General features: G+C 53.9%; 1 long non-coding RNA gene across 1 annotated transcript; it reads right to left on the bottom strand.

The window, feature by feature from the left end:
• Nucleotides 1–3,767: 3,767 nt before the first annotated feature.
• Nucleotides 3,768–5,939, bottom strand: LOC142050962 (uncharacterized). Its single transcript, XR_012658234.1, has 4 exons — nt 5,846–5,939; nt 5,444–5,503; nt 4,290–4,444; nt 3,768–3,906 (listed from the first exon to the last, which is right to left on the bottom strand). It is a non-coding gene; the product is annotated as an uncharacterized LOC142050962 (long non-coding RNA).
• Nucleotides 5,940–19,343: the final 13,404 nt, after the last annotated feature.

The following is a 19,343-nucleotide window of genomic DNA, read 5'->3' as shown; positions in this document are numbered from 1 at the left end:
GGGCAACTCACCAGTTTCTGCATATGCCTGAATGTCCACTGCCTCTGTTATGACGAGATCTATTAGGTCAATTAGATGCTCAAGTAACTTTTAAAGATGGAGAGATTAAATCACTAATACCAGAATCAAAAGCCACAGAGGCGAGAGCGTTTATGTTACAGGATTCCTCCAGGGAGGAACGGGTTCCCGAGGAAGTGGAAAACGTAGTAATTCCTTTGGTTTGAGCGAGCGGAGCTCCGGAGCGATCTAAGTGGGCAGAGCCGGTAAAAGTAACCTTAAAGCCTGGAGCCAAGCCCGTAAGACAAAAACAATACCCTATTAAGCGAGAGGCTCGAAAAGGATTACAGAAGTTAATTATAAAATTTTTCAGAATATGAGCTTTTAGTGGAATGTGAATCAGAATATAGTACTCCTGTGTCGCCAGTAAAGAAATCTAGAGGCAAAGAGTATTAGCTAGTTCACGATTTAAGGGCTATAAATCAGGTGGTCCAAGATATACATCCGGTAGTAGCTAATCCATACACTTTACTGACCTCTTTTAAAGGAGGAGCATAAATGGTTTACTGTACTAGATTTGAAGGACGCCTTCTTTTGCATACCTCCAGGCATAAAAAGTCAAAGCCTATTTGCTTTGGAATGGGAAAGCCCCACCACAGAATGAAAGACACAGCTACCATGGACCGTACTTCCACAAGGATTTAAAAATAGTCCTACGATACTTGAGACTCAGCTGGCAAAAAAAAATTAGAGATATAGAAAAAACAGAACCCAGGGAGAGGCATCTTGTTACAGAATGCGGATGACATTCTGATAGCGGCACAAAGTAAAGAAAAATGTTTTGAAATTTTTAAATTTTCTGGGCCAAGGAAGATGCGGAGTTTCCAGAAACAAAACCCAAATAGGAAAAGAAGCAGCCATTTATTTAGGATTTGAAATATCTCAAAGACAAAGACAATTAGAAAGTGAAAAGAAAGAAACTATTTGTCAAATTCCCGAACCTAGCAGCCCGAAGGAACTGAGAGCTTTTCTGAAAACAATGAAATAGCATCAGCTCTGGATTCTGAACTATAGACTGTATGTAAAACCATTATTTGAGGCATTGAAAGACTCAAAAGGATAAATATTTAACCTGGACGCCCGGATGCCAAACGGCATTCAAAGAACTGAAAAGAGCCTCGATGATGGCCCCTGCATTAGGCCTACCTGATTTCGCTAAACCTTTTGAGTTGTTTGTCCACGAAAGACAACATTTAGCCCTTGGAGTGCTGACACAGCGACTGGGAACCTGGAAGAGACCTGTGGGCTACTTCTCCAAACAACCTGACCACGCGAGTAAAAGATGGCCTAGGTGTTTACGGGCAGTAGCAACAACAGCGCTGCCGATCCGGGAAGCCCCAAAGTTAACAATGGGACAGAAGATGACAGTATATGTCCCGCACATAGCGGTGACTGTTTTAGAACAAAAGGGGGGTCGTTGGCTATCCCTTAGCAGAATGTTGAAATATCAAGTTGTTCTGTTAGAACAAGACGATGTGGAATCGAAGACTACTGCTATACTGAATCCTGCTATGTTTTTAACAACAGAAAACCTTACGGACAATTTAGAACACGATCGCTTGCTAACTATTGAACAAGTCTATTCCAGCAGACCAGACCTGAGACACAAACCTCTGGGAAAATCCTGATCTGGAGTTGTTTACAGATGGAAGAAGCTCTGGGCGAGAAGAGAAGCGAATGGCCGGATATGCTGTCGTTATCGCCGCCGAGGGAATGGAGTCAGGGGTGCTGCCTGCAAACACCTCAGCACAGAAAGCAGTATTGGTAGCATTGAAGCGAGCTCTGCGAATGGCAGAAGGACAAAGGATAAATATCTAGACTGATTCCAAACGTGCATTTGGTGTGATCCACGATCATGGAGCTATTGGGAAGGAGAAAGGACTGCCATCAGCCCAAGAATCATCAATACAGCATAAAGAAGAAATTCTCCAACTTCCGGAAGACGTGCAGAAACCAAAAGAAGTGGCGGTAAAGCGTTGCAAAGCTCATCAATTTGGCCAGACGGCTGTAAACATAAGCAAACGACTGACCGATAAAGCTGCAAAGAGGACTGCAGAGCAAGGTATCCTTGCACTAGTACCAGTAAAACAGATCAGAATTCCAAAGTTGAAACCGAGATATAATAAATTGGATGAGCAATTAGCAGAACAATTGGAAGCATCACAAAACACAGAGAGATGGTAGGTAACACCAGAAAAACAAGTAATAACAACAACCACCCCACAAGTTATGACAGAACTTGCAAAAGAAAACCATGAGCAAACACATTAGGCTGTAGGCGCTACGGTTTTGAGTTTAAAAACATCTGTAGCGTGTGTAGGCACGACAAGAATAGTTAAACCCATAGTAGCTAAGTGTCCAATCTGTCCTAGAAATAATCCCCTGAACCAAAGGAAACAACCTTTAGGAGTAACAAAACAAAAAATTCTCCCGGAAATTATTAGCAAATTAAGTTCTCTGAGTTACCCAGACAAAATAGATAGAGCAGTATTTGTCAGTGCTGATTGACAAATTTTCTAGATGGCCAGCAGCTTTCTCGTGCTGCACCGACAAAGCTAGAGTAGTAGTTAAGACGTTGCTGAAGGAAATAATACCAAGATTTAGAGTGCCAACGGGAATGTCCTCTGATAGAGCACCACATTTTTTTGCAGAGGTACTTCAACAAATTAATAAAATTTTGGGTAGAAAATGGGACCTGCATACACCCTGGAGACCACAATCAAGTGAAAAATTTCAGAACATGAAGCAAACACTAAACTGACATAGTGGAATATTATTGATCTAGGATGGAAGTATTGAGAAAATTATTATTTCAGAACTTCCAAACAGGGGAAATGTAACCAAAGTGATGAAATCAACCAGAGACGGTGTTCCATTACGGGAACATGGAGCGTACCAATCAGCGTATCTGTCGATCTGCATTTTAGTGCCTAGGCGATCGTTAATGTCAGCAGAACAACAGACAACATGCTTCTGTCAGAAAAGGATGACAAAACGCGGTTTCGCTTAGCGGACTGAGAAAACTAGCCAAGACTGCCAAGATTAAGAGCCAAGAAGGTAAAAGGTAATTCCGGCAGGGGGAGATCGCGACCACCGACTCACAGACCACCACCGACCCAAGTAACAGAAGAGAACAATGGAAGAGGACAACCGAGCCTGCGCAGCGATTTACATACGGAACGAGCAAGTTTGTACCAATCAGCAGACAGGACAATAATGAATATGTATGAATACGTAAAACATTGATCTACAAATTGTACGGGAAAGGTGCGTGAGGTACGCACACCAGGAGGAGCGATCCCCCGTGCATCCGGCGCCGCGAATAAAGAATGCCTGCTCTTTAATACTAAATTGGTGTTGAGGAGTCGTTTCCGATTTTAACGCGTTTTTCGGTAACACAGGGAGTCAGATCAAGAGAGCCAGAGAACAACAAAACACCGACAGGCTACAGGACAGAGCAGGAGGAAAAAAAAAAAAAAACGGAGCCAGAGCCAGGCAGAGAGAGGCGGAGAAAGAAAAAGGAGCCACAGGCTACAGGACAGAGAGAGGGAGGACTGAAAAGACGGGGAGGCAGGGAGACACTCAGAGCGAGATGGAGAAAGAAGGTGCGGGGGGGGGGGGGGCGCAAAAAAAAAAGTAAATTTTGCAGCAGGTAAGGAAAGAGAGGGGGCCGGGGGAGAGACAGGGAGGGCCCAGGACGCACAAGAGAGGCAACGGGGCCCCACTGGCCCAGGACTCACCGCGACTCTCGCTCTAGCGCTGCTGGCACAATTTAGCCGTTCAGATGCTTCTTTCCCCTCCTCTCCTCCCTGCCTCTTCTGCAGCTCCAGACTCTAGGCCGTCCTCCACCTGAAGAGAATACGTGGGTGTCTTACAGCTCTTACCAGATGAGGCTTCCTAGGCACGTAGCCTAGCTCGCCCGTGCTGGAGCTGGGGGCAGGCGCACGGGGCAAGGGGGGCCAGGGGAGGCTGAGAGGGAGCTCTGGTGAGCTGGGGAGTCGGCCATCTTCTGCACCCAGAAGCTGCAGGGGGAAAAGGTCATCATCCTCCTCCTCCTTTCCCTCTTCCCTTCTATCAGCTCCCGGGTAACTCCTAGGGCTGCCCTCACCCGCTCGCCTTTAGCATACCAGAAGCCTGCCTCGGCGGGTCATTTGAAGCTTCCCATCCCACCAGCCCCAGTAGTACAGGCACACAAGGAGATACCCCTGCACCCACCAAAGGGGCTCGCTCACCTCGCCGGCAGCCCTAGGCCTCACCCGACACAGGGAATCGTGTCCGACACACCACCACGCTGCAGCAAGAGCAGAGGAGGCCTTTCCTTACCAGGAAGCAGCAACGAGCACGGCGGCATCACCTCGCAGGCACTGCAGCATCGCAGGGCTGTTACCTGCGGAGAGAGCAATGGGGATCACAGGGACGCCACCGCGCGTGCACGGCTCCCGGGCTCAGTACCCAATTCTGGTCGCTGGGCAGCAGCATTATCTGAATTACTCTTCTCTATTAATACCATCCAGAAACCGTAACTTGGCTGCATCCACAGAGCTTCTATTCCTCTGCACCTTTCCCCCTCGCAGCCCCAGCAGCGCCATTCATTGCCTCTGCACCAAACAGCAAAGTGTCTCGAGGGAGGAGAAGCAGCACAGCAAACCTGGGGAACAAGGTTGGGTTCCCACCCCCGCAGAATAAGCCCCAGGAACTGCTTGTAGGCATGTGGCATCAGGGTTGTGATCGGGTTTTGGTTTGGTTTTCTTTTTTTTTCCCCCGCCTTCTTTACATAATGTAATAATTGGGGTTGCTTTTCCAAACTACTGAGTTCTGTGGGGATTTTTTGTGCTTTTGCCCTACAAAAAATGGTCATTTTCACTTTCGGTTTTGTGCATGAGAATGGTTGGTGGGTGCTTTTAGGTTGTTGTTCCTTCCCCCCACCCCCTTTTTTTTTTCCTTTCCAGCCGCACAAATCCAGCTGGAGTTGGCTTTCCCAGAAGCCCCAAGTTGTTTTCTTTCCACCAGAATTCTTCCTGTATTTTCACCCCTCATTGCAGGCCCAGAGTCAAGGGGTTTGAGGTATTTTTGTGCCCAGGCAGCAGCTCCCAGGCTGCATAAGCAGCCCCACAGGGGGAAGTCCCCGTTTGAGGGAATCGGCCCCAAATTGGGATGGGAAAGTGAAGAGAAGGAGAAAAAACCCTGAATAACCTGAAAAAGAACACCTACTCCAGCCCACCAAGCACCGGTCACCTTGCCTGACTCACCTCCAGGGCCCACATCACGCTCGGCTCATCGCTTAGCACCCTCAGATCACAAAAAAAAAAAAAAAAAGAGTAAAACCCATAATGGAGCCCTATAGCCATCAGTCACATCTTCCCTCCAGTACTACACACAGACTCACCTTCTTACAGCGCTCCCCTGGGCTCTCCTCCGTTGCCCTGCACGACTCATCCATCTGCACCTGGAAAAACAGTGTTACTGAACAAGTCACCTGGAGGCACAGCAACAGCTTAACCATTCCACAGCTCCTGCGCCCACGTAGGAATACCATCTAGAGCCCAACTACAGCCTGCCGTTAAAGGAAATGCATTAAATAAGCCCTCGCACATACAAGCCGGAACAGCAAAAAACACGGCACGCTCGCGCACCCAGGGCGCAGCCCGACGGAGGTCCACGCGCACCTCGCCGGTTTGATGCGGAGCCACCCAGCATCCCTGCGAGCACAGCTGCAGGCGCAACAGCAGTTTCACCTACACCCATCTCGGCACGCAGCGCTTCTGAAGCTTTAAGCTGAAAGCCCTACCTTGACGCTTGGCCACACTAGAAGCGAGCCGTAGCTAGGACTCCACAGAAACACAGCAACACAAATTGCACACCCACAGCGGCGACAGCCTTGCAACTACTTAGACCAGGAACAACAGAGGAAAGTAAAACGGCTTCATCACCCGCACAGGAAAAGCGGCAGACGGAGGCAAAGGGTCAGCATTCATAGCCCTTACAGAACACAGGCGTTCTCTCTCCTTCCATTCCTAAACCCATCCCTTAGGTCTAAATATCGCAGCCCTGCTGTGGCAATAGCGAGAGCGGGGAACGAGAGCCCTGCCGCCGGCCGTTTGTGCGGCAGGACACAAAAACAGAGGGACATGTTTTGCCACACACAACCCTGAATCTCCTGAAAAGTTATGTTTACCAAAAATAGGCATTTGGAACATATTGCCAAAAACAAAACATTCGGCAATAAAACTTTTATGTGTTTGACACCCGCACATTTTTTGGGAACTTGCTATTTGCTTCCTGGTTTTGCTGGTCTTCCCTCAGAAGTTCTACCTGCAGCCAAGTTATTCCCACCCGCCCGACCGGTTCAAGCATTCACCTTCCTGGTATTACCAGCACATTGAGACACAGGCGAGGAACTTAACTGCTCTTCTAAAACTATCCAAATGACAATTACAGCCCTGAAAGAGGAGTGGAAGAGAAGAACAGGAGAGATCAGCAGCAAAAATGCTCTGCAGGCTGCTGCCAGCCAACACTGCACTCTTTTGTTAAAGCCACCCCGCCCCCCCAAATGCAAACAAAAAAACCCCCCATGACTTCATGAAGTGCGTGGGTTTTTTTTCTTTTCAGTAGTCCTTTTGGAGCTCATCCCTGTCTCAGCATCTTGTCTTGTCAGAGCATGAAGTGCAGATGATCTGTATCCCGATGACATTTGCATGGGATGAATACATTTTCAGAAATAGACCCGATCCGTGAGACTCCTGTCACCTTTGTGGTTTTAATAATCGTAACTCAATTTTATCGACTGACACACTTGTGAGAAAACTAATTAACTTGAAACGTAGCCTCTCCTCGGGGGAAAAAATGTGTTAGACACCAAATGAAACCGATTCAGAGCTCCAAACCACGATGGAGCCGATAGAGCTGTTGTGACTAGTTTGTATGTTTAATTAATTGGTTAATAACTCTTCTAAGCAGCGCAGAATGAAGAGCTGGACCCAAAGAGGGTGCGCTGCGCTGGATCCAAAAAGCACCCTTCCTCCAGAGACCCGCCTCAGGTGGCGAGTTCGCTCTGGTGCATGCCGGCCTCCGAACTTCGGGGTCCGATGTGACCGGACCCCCACCCTCCGGGGAGGGGTCCTCGTACCCTGCCCAACCCTTGCTTTCCCCTGCAGCCCCCGATGCCCCCACGCCACCCCCACAAGCAGCCAAACCGGCTTCTGCTTTTGGCCCCCAAACCAGCTCACTTTGGGACCGGTTCTGAGCCAAAAAGCCCAGCTGCTGAGCCTGTTCTCAAGTCCCAAAAGCGCAGCACTTGACCTCTGCTCCTCAGCCCAAAACCACACCACTTAGTCCCCTCGCTCAGGCCCTCAAAACGCACGACTCGATCTGTTTCAGGGCCCCGGCGTCAGCCACAGGAGCCTGCTCTCAAGGCCCAGGAACAGAAGAGCTGTGCTCTCCACGCTCAGGGACCAAACCAGCTGAACCTGGCTGCGTCCCGGCCCCCCTCCGCAGTCCCCACGGGCAACGCTCAGGGCCGCGGAGAGCGCAGCCACCCCGCAGCCCTGCACCCCCACGGCCCACGCGGGCACTGTCGGGGAGGCCTTGGGAACTGAACTGCGCGGGCCCGGCCCCGCACCCCGGCGGGGCAGCCCAGCGCCGGCCCGGGCAGCGCTTTCTTCCTGCTCTCGCAGGCCTCGTTTCCTCCCGGCAGCGCCGGGCCCGCACCCCAACCCCACAGGGGGCCGGGCCCGGCCCGCCTCCAGCAAACCGCGGCGGCAGCAGCCGGGGTCCCTGCCTGCCTCGCGGGCAAGGGGGGACCCGCCCGGCACCGCAGGAGCCCCCGCCGGGGTCGCCGCCGCCGCCGCCCGACCCCCGACGAGGAGCAGTCGAGAGCCGGGTGGGGCTGCCCCTACTCCCCGGGGACGGGCACGGGCTCGGCCCCAAAACCCAACCACCGACCCACGACAGCGCTCGGGCCCGGGGCCGCTGCTGCCCGCACCCCGCCGCCCCCCCGGGGGCTCCGCGGACCGGGAGACCCCACAGCCCAAACCCGCCGACCCACAGCGCGCCCGGCCATGCGGCTCCTCACCTGCTCTGGCGCGGCTCCGGCTGCCCCACGGCCCGGCACGGAGCCGAACCCGGCCACCGGACCATCCGCCAACCCCCCCCAACCCCCGGACGCTCCGGGACGGTTCTCGTCCCTTTTCGCTCTGACGCCTCGAGCCGAGCCGGCCCCGCTCCTCCGAGCTACCGGCGGTGCCCGCTCTGCTGCTCGGGGCCGGGCCCTGTTCTCGCCCGGACGCGAGAAGCCGCTCCGGGGGTCTTCTCGGTGCGTCCAGCCCCGTGCCGTGCCGGAGCGGGGAGAGCCGGGTACGAGCGCGGAGCCCTGGGGCAGGGGTTGCCCCAGTGCCGCCGACGGTGTGTGGGGGGGGTGTCGTCGTCCCCCGCCCCACGCGGGGGGCGCACACACGGTACACCGCGGGCAGGGGCATCCCCGGGGAGCCGTGCGGCCGGGCTGCGCCGTAGGAGGGGAAGGTGATGTTGGTTTCCCATTTTCCCCGCAAACTGATCCTCCCCCCCGGCCCCCCTTTCCCGCGCGTTACAGCCCGCGAAAAAGCTTTTAACAACCCGATCGACAACACTCCCTTTATCCCTCTTCCAGCAGCAGCAGCAGCAGCAGCGAGAGATTAAGGCAACTGCAGCAGAGGGGAGGAAGGCAAGGAGAGCCTTTTCAAGCAAGGGCAGGACAAAATGCACGGCGTGGACAGGCACAGGAGAGGCTGCATTATCTGGAAAGCACAACGCCTGCCCAAGGGCAGAAAATAAGGAACGAATTGTTTCCAAGGAGCTGCAGCAGACGAATCACCTTTTTCTTTATTGCACTCCTGCCCTTTGTTATCCAAAGCGATAGGCTTCACCACCGGGCAGAAAATAGCTGCCTAGATTTACACGGACAACCAGAAACAATCAAGCCACCCAGCAAGAAGTTCGCAGCAGAGGTATAACCCATCAGCAGCTAAAACATTTGTTACGCAGGCACAACTAGGCACTAAACAAAGGCTTTCCAACTCTGGAGGTCTAGAACAGGTAGACATTAGCACAGAAGCACAAGGGGCTCCGTCACACTGCACAAATCTCCCCGTGCCTACACACGCACACGTTCAGAAGTTAGTTATCAGAAAACGCCCGACTCAGCCATTTGCCACAGTCACGAGACTCACGAGGTGGGCTCAGAGTTTTAAGGCAAGAAATACCTCCCCCACCCCCCACCAGAGATCTTTCAGGCTCCAGACCTGCCATCTCCCCGCACCAAACGTAACCGGCCAAAGGGTTTCAGGTGACCCAAAACACAGTACACAAAAAATAACCGGGGAGAGCCCTACATTGTGGAAAAGCGAACGATGCCCGACCGGGGCTCCTCTGCGGGGCACGGCCCCCGCCCCGCCCCCGGCCCGACCCGCACGGAGATACCCCCCGGCCCGCGCCAGGCCTCACCTCACACGGAGACCCACCCGCTGCCCGAACTCACCCACCAGCGCTCTCCGGCCCCCGGACACGGCCGCGCTGCTCTCTCAGGCGGCTGCCGCAGGCGAGGCTCGGGCACCGCCAGGCCTCCAGGCGTCCCGAGGGGCTGCCGGCCACCGCAGGGGATGGCTGCCGGCGGCCGGACCGCCGCGGCGCTCCCCGCCCAGCTCCGAGCAGGCTCCGCCGGCCGCGGGCTTCCCACGCCGGGCCGCAGAGGGGCCCCGGCACCGCACAGGGACGCCTCGCGACCCGGCCGCCACACGCACCGGCCCTTCGGCCTCCACACGCACCGCTCCCGCCCCCGCTCCGACGCGCACGCGCCACCGGAAGCCCGAGCCCCGCGGGGCGGCCCTTAAAGGGCGGCCGGAAGGAGCGGCCCCCACCGGCCCCGCCCCCGCGCCGGACCGCCCCCGCGCCCAGCCGGTGAGCGCCAGCGCCCCCTGCTGGCCGGGCCGCGCTCAGCTCGCGAGGGCGCCGAGGGCCGGGCGGGGCGGGACGCGCCGGCTCGGGGCCAGCGCCTTCTCGGGGCGAGCGGGAAACCCCTGCGGGCCCCGGTCACGGCCGGGCAGAGCCGCGCGCCCTCGGACAGCTGCTGAACGGGGCTACCGCTCGTGACACATACCGAGCCGTCTGCGACGGGAGCGGGCAGAGGAGGAAAGGGCCGGCGGCCGCGGGGCCTGGCGGGATGTACTGGGAGGGAACTGGGATGTACTGGGATGTAATGGGACGGAACTGGGATGTAATGGGACGGAACTGGGAAAGAAGTGGTAGTGAACCAGGAGGGAATTGGGATGTATGGGGATGAACTGGTAGGGAACTGGGATGTACTGGCATGGAACGGGGATGTATTGGGATGTACAGGAACGGAACTGGAATGTACTGCGATGTACTGGGATGTACTGGGAGCAAACTGGGATTTACTGGGATGTACTGGGAGGAAACTGGGATATACTGGGAGGAAACTGGGATATACTGGGAGGCACTGGGAGGGAAGTGGGTGTCAACTGGGACATTCCAGTTTCCTCCCAGTACATCCCAGTTCCCTACCAGTGCAGCCCAGTACATCCCAGTTCCCTCCCAGTCCGTCCCAATCCCCTCCCAGTACATCCCAGTTCCCTGCCAGTATGTCCCAGTACATCCCAGTTCCCTCCCAGTACATACCAGTTCCCTCCCAGTACATACCAGTTCCCTCCCAGTACATCCTGGTACATCCCAGTTCCCACCCAGTACATCCTACTACATACCAGTTCCCTCCCAGTTCACTCCCAGTACATCCCAGTACTTCACAGTTCCCTCCCAGTACATCCCAGTATGTCCCAGTTCCCCTCAGTACATAACACTTCCCTCCCAGTACATAACAGTACATCCCAGTGTCCTCACAGTACGTCCCAGTTCCCTCACAGTACATCCCAGTTTCCTCCCAGTACATCCCAGTTCCCTCCCTGTTCCTTCCCAGTACATAACAGTTACCTCCCAGTACATCCCAGTACATCCCAGTACATCCCAGTACATCCCAAATCCCTGCCAGTTCCACCCGGTACAACCCAGTACAAGCCTGTACATCCTAGTTCCTCCACAGTACATCCCAGGGCATCCCCGCACATTGTAGTGCCTCCCAGTACATCCCAGATCCCTCCCAGTACATCCCAGATCCCTCCCAGTCTGTCCCAGTACGTCCCAGTACATCCCAGTTCCCTCACAGTACATCCCAGTTCCCTCACAGTTCACACACAGTTCACTCCCAGTTCCATTCCAGTACAGCCCAGTACATGCCACTTTCCTCCAAGTAAATCCCAGTACCCTCCCACTACATTCAAGTTCCCTCCCACTTCCCTCTAAGTACATCCCAGTACTTCACAGTTCACTCCCAGTACATCCCAGTTCCCCCTCGGTAAATAACAATTACCTCCCAGTACACCCCAGTACATTCCAGTTCCCTCCCAGTATGTCCCACTACATCCCAGTTCCCTCCCAGTCCATCCCAGTTCCCTCCCAGTAAATCCCAATTCCCAACACTTTCCACCCAGTACATCCCAGTTCCCTCCCAGTACATCCCAGTTCCCTCTAAGTACATCCCAGTACTTCACAGTTCCCTCCCAGTTCACTCCCAGTACACAACAGTTACCTCCCAGTACATCCCAGTACATCCTAGTAGACACTAGGACATTTCAAATCCCTGCCAGTTCCACCCGGTACAACCGAGTGCAAGCCTGTACATCCTAGTTCCTCCACAGTACATCCCTGTGCATCCCCGCACATTGTAGTGCCTTCCAGTACATCCCAGGTCCCTCCCAGTTCACTCCCAGTACATAACAGTTACCTCCCAGTACATCCCAGTACATCCCAGTAGATCCTGGTACATCCCAAATCCCTGCCAGTTCCACCCGGTACAACCCAGTACAAGCCTGTACATCCTAGTTCCTCCACAGTACATCCCAGGGCATCCCCGCACATTGTAGTGCCTCCCAGTACATCCCAGGTCCCTCCCAGTACTGGGAGGGAACTGGGATGTACTGGGAGGGAACTGGGACGTACTGGGAGGGACCTGGGATGTACTGGGATGTAATGGGACGGAACTGGGATGTATTGGGAGGCACTGGGAAAGAAGTGGTAGTGAACCGGGAGGGAATTGGGATGTACGGGGATGAACTGGTAGGAAACTGGGATGTACTGGCATGGAAGGGGGATGTATTGGGATGGACAGGAACGGAACTGGAATGTACAGCGATGTATTGGCATGTACTGGCAGCGAGCTGGGATTTACTGGGATGTACTGGGAGGAAACTGGGATATACTGGGAGGAAACTGGGATATACTGGGAGGCATTGGGAGGGAAGTGGGTGTCAACTGGGACATTCCAGTTTCCTCCCAGTACATCCCAGTTCCCTACCAGTGCAGCCCAGTACATCCCAGTTCCCTCCCAGTCCGTCCCAATCCCCTCCCAGTACATCCCAGTTCCCTCCCAGTACATACTAGTTCCCTCCCAGTACATCCCAGTTCCCTCCCAGTTCCCTCCCACTACATCCCAGTTCCCTCCCAGTACATACCAGTTCCCTCCCAGTACATACCAGTTCCCTCCCGGTACATCCCAGTTCCCACCCAGTACATCCTACTACATACCAGTTCCCTCCCAGTTCACTCCCAGTACATCCCAGTACTTCACAGTTCCCTCCCAGTACATCCCAGTACGTCCCAGTTCCCCTCAGTACATAACACTTCCCTCCCAGTACATAACAGTACATCCCAGTGTCCTCACAGTACGTCCCAGTTCCCTCCCAGTACATCCCAGTTCCCTCCCTGTTCCTTCCCAGTACATAACAGTTACCTCCCAGTACATCCCAGTAGATCCTGGTACATCCCAAATCCCTGCCAGTTCCACCCGGTACAACCCAGTACAAGCCTGTACATCCTAGTTCCTCCACAGTACATCCCAGGGCATCCCCGCACATTGTAGTGCCTCCCAGTACATCCCAGGTCCCTCCCAGTACTGGGAGGGAACTGGGATGTACTGGGAGGGACCTGGGATGTACTGGGAGGGAACTGGGATGTGCTGGGATGTAATGGGACGGAACTGGGATGTAATGGGACGGAACTGGGAAAGAAGTGGTAGTGAACCGGGAGGGAATTGGGATGTACGGGGATGAACTGGTAGGGAACTGGGATGTACTGGCATGGAACGGAGATGTATTGGGATGTACAGGAACGGAACTGGAATGTACTGCGAGGTACTGGGATGTACTGGGAGCAAACTGGGATTTACTGGGATGTACTGGGAGGAAACTGGGATATACTGGGAGGCACTGGGAGGGAAGTGGGTGTCAACTGGGACATTCCAGTTTCCTCCCAGTACATCCCAGTTCCCTACCAGTGCAGCCCAGTACATCCCAGATCCCTCCCAGTACATCCCAGATCCCTCCCAGTCTGTCCCAGTACATCCCAGTTCCCTCACAGTACATCCCAGTTCCCTCACAGTACATCCCAGTTCCCTCACAGTTCACACACAGTTCACTCCCAGTTCCATTCCAGTACAGCCCAGTATATGCCACTTTCCTCCAAGTAAATCCCAGTTCTCTCCCACTACATCCAAGTTCCCTCCCACTTCCCGATAAGTACATCCCAGTACTTCACAGTTCACTCCCAGTACATCCCAGTTCCCCCTCGGTACATAACAGTTCCCTCCCAGTACACCCCAGTACATCCCAGTTCCCACCCAGTACATCCCAGTTCCCTCTAAGTACATCCCAGTACATCCCAGTTCCCTCCCAGTACATCCCAGTTCCCTCTAAGTACATCCCAGTACTTCACAGTTCCCTCCCAGTTCACTCCCAGTTCCCTCCCAGTACATCCCAGTTCCCTCTAAGTACATCCCAATACTTCATAGTTCCCTCCCAGCACGTCCCAGTACGTCCCAGTTCCCCTCAGTACATAACACTTCCCTCCCAGTACATACCAGTACATCCCAGTGTCCTCACAGTACATCCCAGTTCCCTCCCAGTACATCCCAGTTCCCTACCAGTTCACTCCCAGTACACAACAGTTACCTCCCAGTACATCCCAGTACATCCCAGTAGATCCTAGGACATTTCAAATCCCTGCCAGTTCCACCCGGTACAACCCAGTACAAGCCTGTACATCCTAGTTCCTCCACAGTACATCCCAGGGCATCCCCGCACATTGTAGTGCCTCCCAGAACATCCCAGTTCCCTCCCAGTACTGGGAGGGACCTGGGATGTACTGGGAGGGACCTGGGATGTACTGGGAGGGACCTGGGATGTACTGGGATGTAATGGGACGGAACTGGGATGTATTGGGAGGCACTGGGAAAGAAGTGGTAGTGAACCGGGAGGGAATTGGGATGTACGGGGATGAACTGGTAGGAAACTGGGATGTACTGGCATGGAACGGGGATGTATTGGGATGTACAGGAACAGAACTGGAATGTACAGCGATGTATTGGCATGTACTGGCAGCGAGCTGGGATTTACTGGGATGTACATGGAGGAAACTGGGATATACTGGGAGGCACTGGGAGGGAAGTGGGTGTCAACTGGGACATTCCAGTTTCCTCCCAGTACATCCCAGTTCCCTACCAGTGCAGCCCAGTACATCCCAGATCCCTCCCAGTACATCCCAGATCCCTCCCAGTCTGTCCCAGTACATCCCAGTTCCCACCCAGTACATCCTACCACATACCAGTTCCCTCCCAGTTCACTCCCAGTACATCCCAGTACTTCACAGTTCCATCCCAGTACATCCCAGTACGCACCGGTTCCCCTCTGTACATAACACTTCCCTCCCAGTACATAACAGTACATCCCAGTGTCCTCACAGTACGTCCCAGTTCCCTCCCAGTACATCCCAGTTCCCTACCAGTACGTCCCAGTTCCCTCCCAGTTCACTCCCAGTACATAACAGTTACCTCCCAGTACATCCCAGTAGATCCTGGTACATCCCAAATCCCTGCCAGTTCCACCCGGTACAACCCAGTAAAAGCCTGTACATCCTAGTTCCTCCACAGTACATCCCAGGGCATCCCCGCACATTGTAGTGCCTCCCAGTACATCCCAGGTCCCTCCCAGTACTGAGAGGGAACTGGGATGTACTGGGAGGGACCTGGGATGTACTGGGAGGGAACTGGGATGTACTGGGATGTAATGGGACGGAACTGGGATGTATTGGGAGGCACTGGGAAAGAAGTGGTAGTGAACCGGGAGGGAATTGGGATGTACGGGGATGAACTGGTAGGGAACTGGGATGTACTGGCATGGAACGGGGATGTATTGGGATGTACAGGAACGGAACTGGAATGTACTGCGATGTACTGGGATGTACTGGGAGCAAACTGGGATTTACTGGGATGTACTGGGAGGAAACTGGGATATACTGGGAGGAAACTGGGATATACTGGGAGGCATTGGGAGGGAAGTGGGTGTCAACTGGGACATTCCAGTTTCCTCCCAGTACATCTCAGTTCCCTACCAGTGCAGCCCAGTACATCCCAGTTCCCTCCCAGTCCGTCCCAATCCCCTCCCAGTACATCCCAGTTCCCTGCCAGTATGTCCCAGTACATCCCAGTTCCCTCCCAGTAAATCCCAGTTCCCTCCCAGTACATACCAGTTCCCTCCCAGTACATCCCAGTACATCCCAGTTCCCACCCAGTACATCCTACTACATACCAGTTCCCTCCCAGTTCACTCCCAGTACATCCCAGTACTTCACAGTTCCCTCCCAGTACATCCCAGTACGTCCCAGTTCCCCTCAGTACATAACACTTCCCTCCCAGTACATACCAGTACATCCCAGTGTCCTCACAGTACGTCCCAGTTCCCTCACAGTACATCCCAGTTCCCTCCCAGTTCACTCCCAGTACATAACAGTTACCTCCCAGTACATCCCAGTACATCCCAGTAGATCCTGGTACATCCCAAATCCCTGCCAGTTCCACCCGGTACAACCCAGTACAAGCCTGTACATCCTAGTTCCTCCACAGTACATCCCAGTGCATCCCCGCACATTGTAGTGCCTCCCAGTACATCCCAGATCCCTCCCAGTACATCCCAGATCCCTCCCAGTCTGTCCCAGTACGTCCCAGTACATCCCAGTTCCCTCACAGTACATCCCAGTTCCCTCACAGTTCACACACAGTTCACTCCCAGTTCCATTCCAGTACATCCCAGTACATGCCACTTTCCTCCAAGTAAATCCCAGTTCCCTCCCACTACATTCAAGTTCCCTCCCACTTCCCTCTAAGTACATCCCAGTACTTCACAGTTCACTCCCAGTACATCCCAGTTCCCCCTCGGTACATAACAATTCCCTCCCAGTACACCCCAGTACATCCCAGTTCCCTCCCAGTATGTCCCACTACATCCCAGTTCCCTCCCAGTCCATCCCAGTTCCCTCCCAGTAAATCCCAATTCCCAACACTTTCCACCCAGTACATCCCAGTTCCCTCCCAGTACATCCCAGTTCCCTCCCAGTACATCCCAGTACTTCACAGTTCCCTCCCAGTTCACTCCCAGTACACAACAGTTACCTCCCAGTACATCCCAGTACATCCTAGTAGATACTAGGACATTTCAAATCCCTGCCAGTTCCACCCGGTACAACCGAGTACAAGCCTGTACATCCTAGTTCCTCCACAGTACATCCCTGTGCATCCCCGCACATTGTAGTGCCTTCCAGTACATCCCAGGTCCCTCCCAGTTCACTCCCAGTACACAACAGTTACCTCCCAGTACATCCCAGTACATCCCAGTAGATCCTGGTACATCCCAAATCCCTGCGAGTTCCACCCGGTACAACCCAGTACAAGCCTGTACATCCTAGTTCCTCCACAGTACATCCCAGGGCATCCCCGCACATTGTAGTGCCTCCCAGTACATCCCAGCTCCCTCGCAGTACTGGGAGGGAACTGGGATGTACTGGGAGGGAACTGGGATGTACTGGGATGTAATGGGACGGAACTGGGATGTATTGGGAGGCACTGGGAAAGAAGTGGTAGTGAACCGGGAGGGAATTGGGATGTACGGGGATGAACTGGTAGGGAACTGGGATGTACTGGCATGGAACGGGGATGTATTGGGATGTACAGGAACGGAACTGGAATGTACTGCGATGTACTGGGAGCAAACTGGGATTTACTGGGATGTACTGGGAGGAAACTGGGAGGGAAGTGGGTGTCAACTGGGACATTCCAGTTTCCTCCCAGTACATCCCAGTTCCCTACCAGTGCATCCCAGTCCGTCCCAGTTCCCTCCCAGTACGTCCCAGTACATCCCAGTTCCCTCCCAGTTCACTCCCAGTACATAACAGATACCTCCCAGTACATCCCAGTACATCCCAGTACATCCTGGTACATCCCAAATCCATGCCAGTTCCACCCGGTACAACCCAGTACAAGTCTGTACATCCTAGTTCCTCCACAGTACATCCCAGGGCATCCCCGCACATTGTAGTGCCTCCCAGTACATCCCAGTTCCCTCCCAGTACTGGGAGGGACCTGGGATGTACTGGGAGGGAACTGGGACGTACTGGGAGGGAACTGGGATGTACTGGGATGTAATGGGACGGAACTGGGATGTAATGGGAGGCACTGGGAAAGAAGTGGTAGTGAACCGGGAGGGAATTGGGATGTACGGGGATGAACTGGTAGGAAACTGGGATGTACTGGCATGGAAGGGGGATGTATTGGGATGGACAGGAACGGAACTGGAATGTACGGCGATGTATTGGGATGTACTGGGAGCGAACTGGGATTTACTGGGATGTACTGGGAGGAAACTGGGATATACTGGGAGGAAACTGGGATATACTGGGAGGAAACTGGGATATACTGGGAGGCACTGGGAGGGAAGTGGGTGTCAACTGGGACATTCCAGTTTCCTCCCAGTACATCCCAGTTCCCTACCAGTGCAGCCCAGTACATCCCAGATCCCTCCCAGTCCCTCCCAGTACATCCCAGTACATCCCAGTTCCCTCACAGTACATCCCAGTTCCCTCCCAGTTCACACACAGTTCACTCCCAGTTCCATTCCAGTACATCCCAGTACATGCCAGTTGCCTCCCAGTTTCCTCTAAGTACATCCCAGTACTTTAAAGTTCCCTCCCAGTACATCCCAGTTCCCTCACAGTACATCCCAGTACTTCACAGTTCACTCCCACTACATCCCAGTACGTCCAAGTTCCCCCTTGGTACATAACACTTCCCTCCCAATACATCCAAGTTCCCTCCCAGTACATCCCAATCCCCTCCCAGTACATCCCAGTTCCCTGCCAGTATGTCCCAGTACATCCCAGTTCCCTCCCAGTACATACCAGTTCCCTCCCACTACATCCCAGTTCCCTCCCAGTTCCCTCCCACTACATCCCAGTTCCCTCCCAGTACATCCCAGTACATCCTGGTACATCCCAGTTCCCACCCAGTACATCCTACTACATACCAGTTCCCTCCCAGTACATCCCAGTACTTCACAGTTCCATCCCAGTACATCCCAGTACGCACCAGTTCCCCTCAGTACATAACACTTCCCTCCCAGTACATAACAGTACATCCCAGTGTCCTCACAGTACGTCCCAGTTCCCTCCCAGTACATCCCAGTTCCCTACCAGTACGTCCCAGTTACCTCCCAGTTCACTCCCAGTACATAACAGTTACCTCCCAGTACATCCCAGTACATCCCAGTACATCCTGGTACATCCCAAATCCCTGCCAGTTCCACCCGGTACAACCCAGTAAAAGCCTGTACATCCTAGTTCCTCCACAGTACATCCCAGGGCATCCCCGCACATTGTAGTGCCTCCCAGTACATCCCAGTTCCCTCCCAGTACTGGGAGGGACCTGGGATGTACTGGGAGGGAACTGGGACGTACTGGGAGGGACCTGGGATGTACTGGGATGTAATGGGACGGAACTGGGATGTAATGGGACGGAACTGGGAAAGAAGTGGTAGTGAACCGGGAGGGAATTGGGATGTACGGGGATGAACTGGTAGGGAACTGGGATGTACTGGCATGGAACGGGGATGTATTGGGATGTACAGGAACGGAACTGGAATGTACTGCGATGTACTGGCATGTACTGGGAGCAAACTGGGATTTACTGGGATGTACTGGGAGGAAACTGGGATATACTGGGAGGCACTGGGAGGGAAGTGGGTGTCAACTGGGACATTCCAGTTTCCTCCCAGTACATCCCAGTTCCCTACCAGTGCAGCCCAGTACATCCCAGATCCCTCCCAGTACATCCCAGTTCCCTCCCAGTCCGTCCCAGTACATCC

The sequence above is a fragment of the Phalacrocorax aristotelis genome, unplaced genomic scaffold (assembly GCF_949628215.1).
Source record: "Phalacrocorax aristotelis unplaced genomic scaffold, bGulAri2.1 scaffold_50, whole genome shotgun sequence".
Classification (NCBI taxonomy): domain Eukaryota; kingdom Metazoa; phylum Chordata; class Aves; order Suliformes; family Phalacrocoracidae; genus Phalacrocorax; species Phalacrocorax aristotelis.
This window is presented reverse-complemented; position numbering and strand designations above follow the sequence as displayed.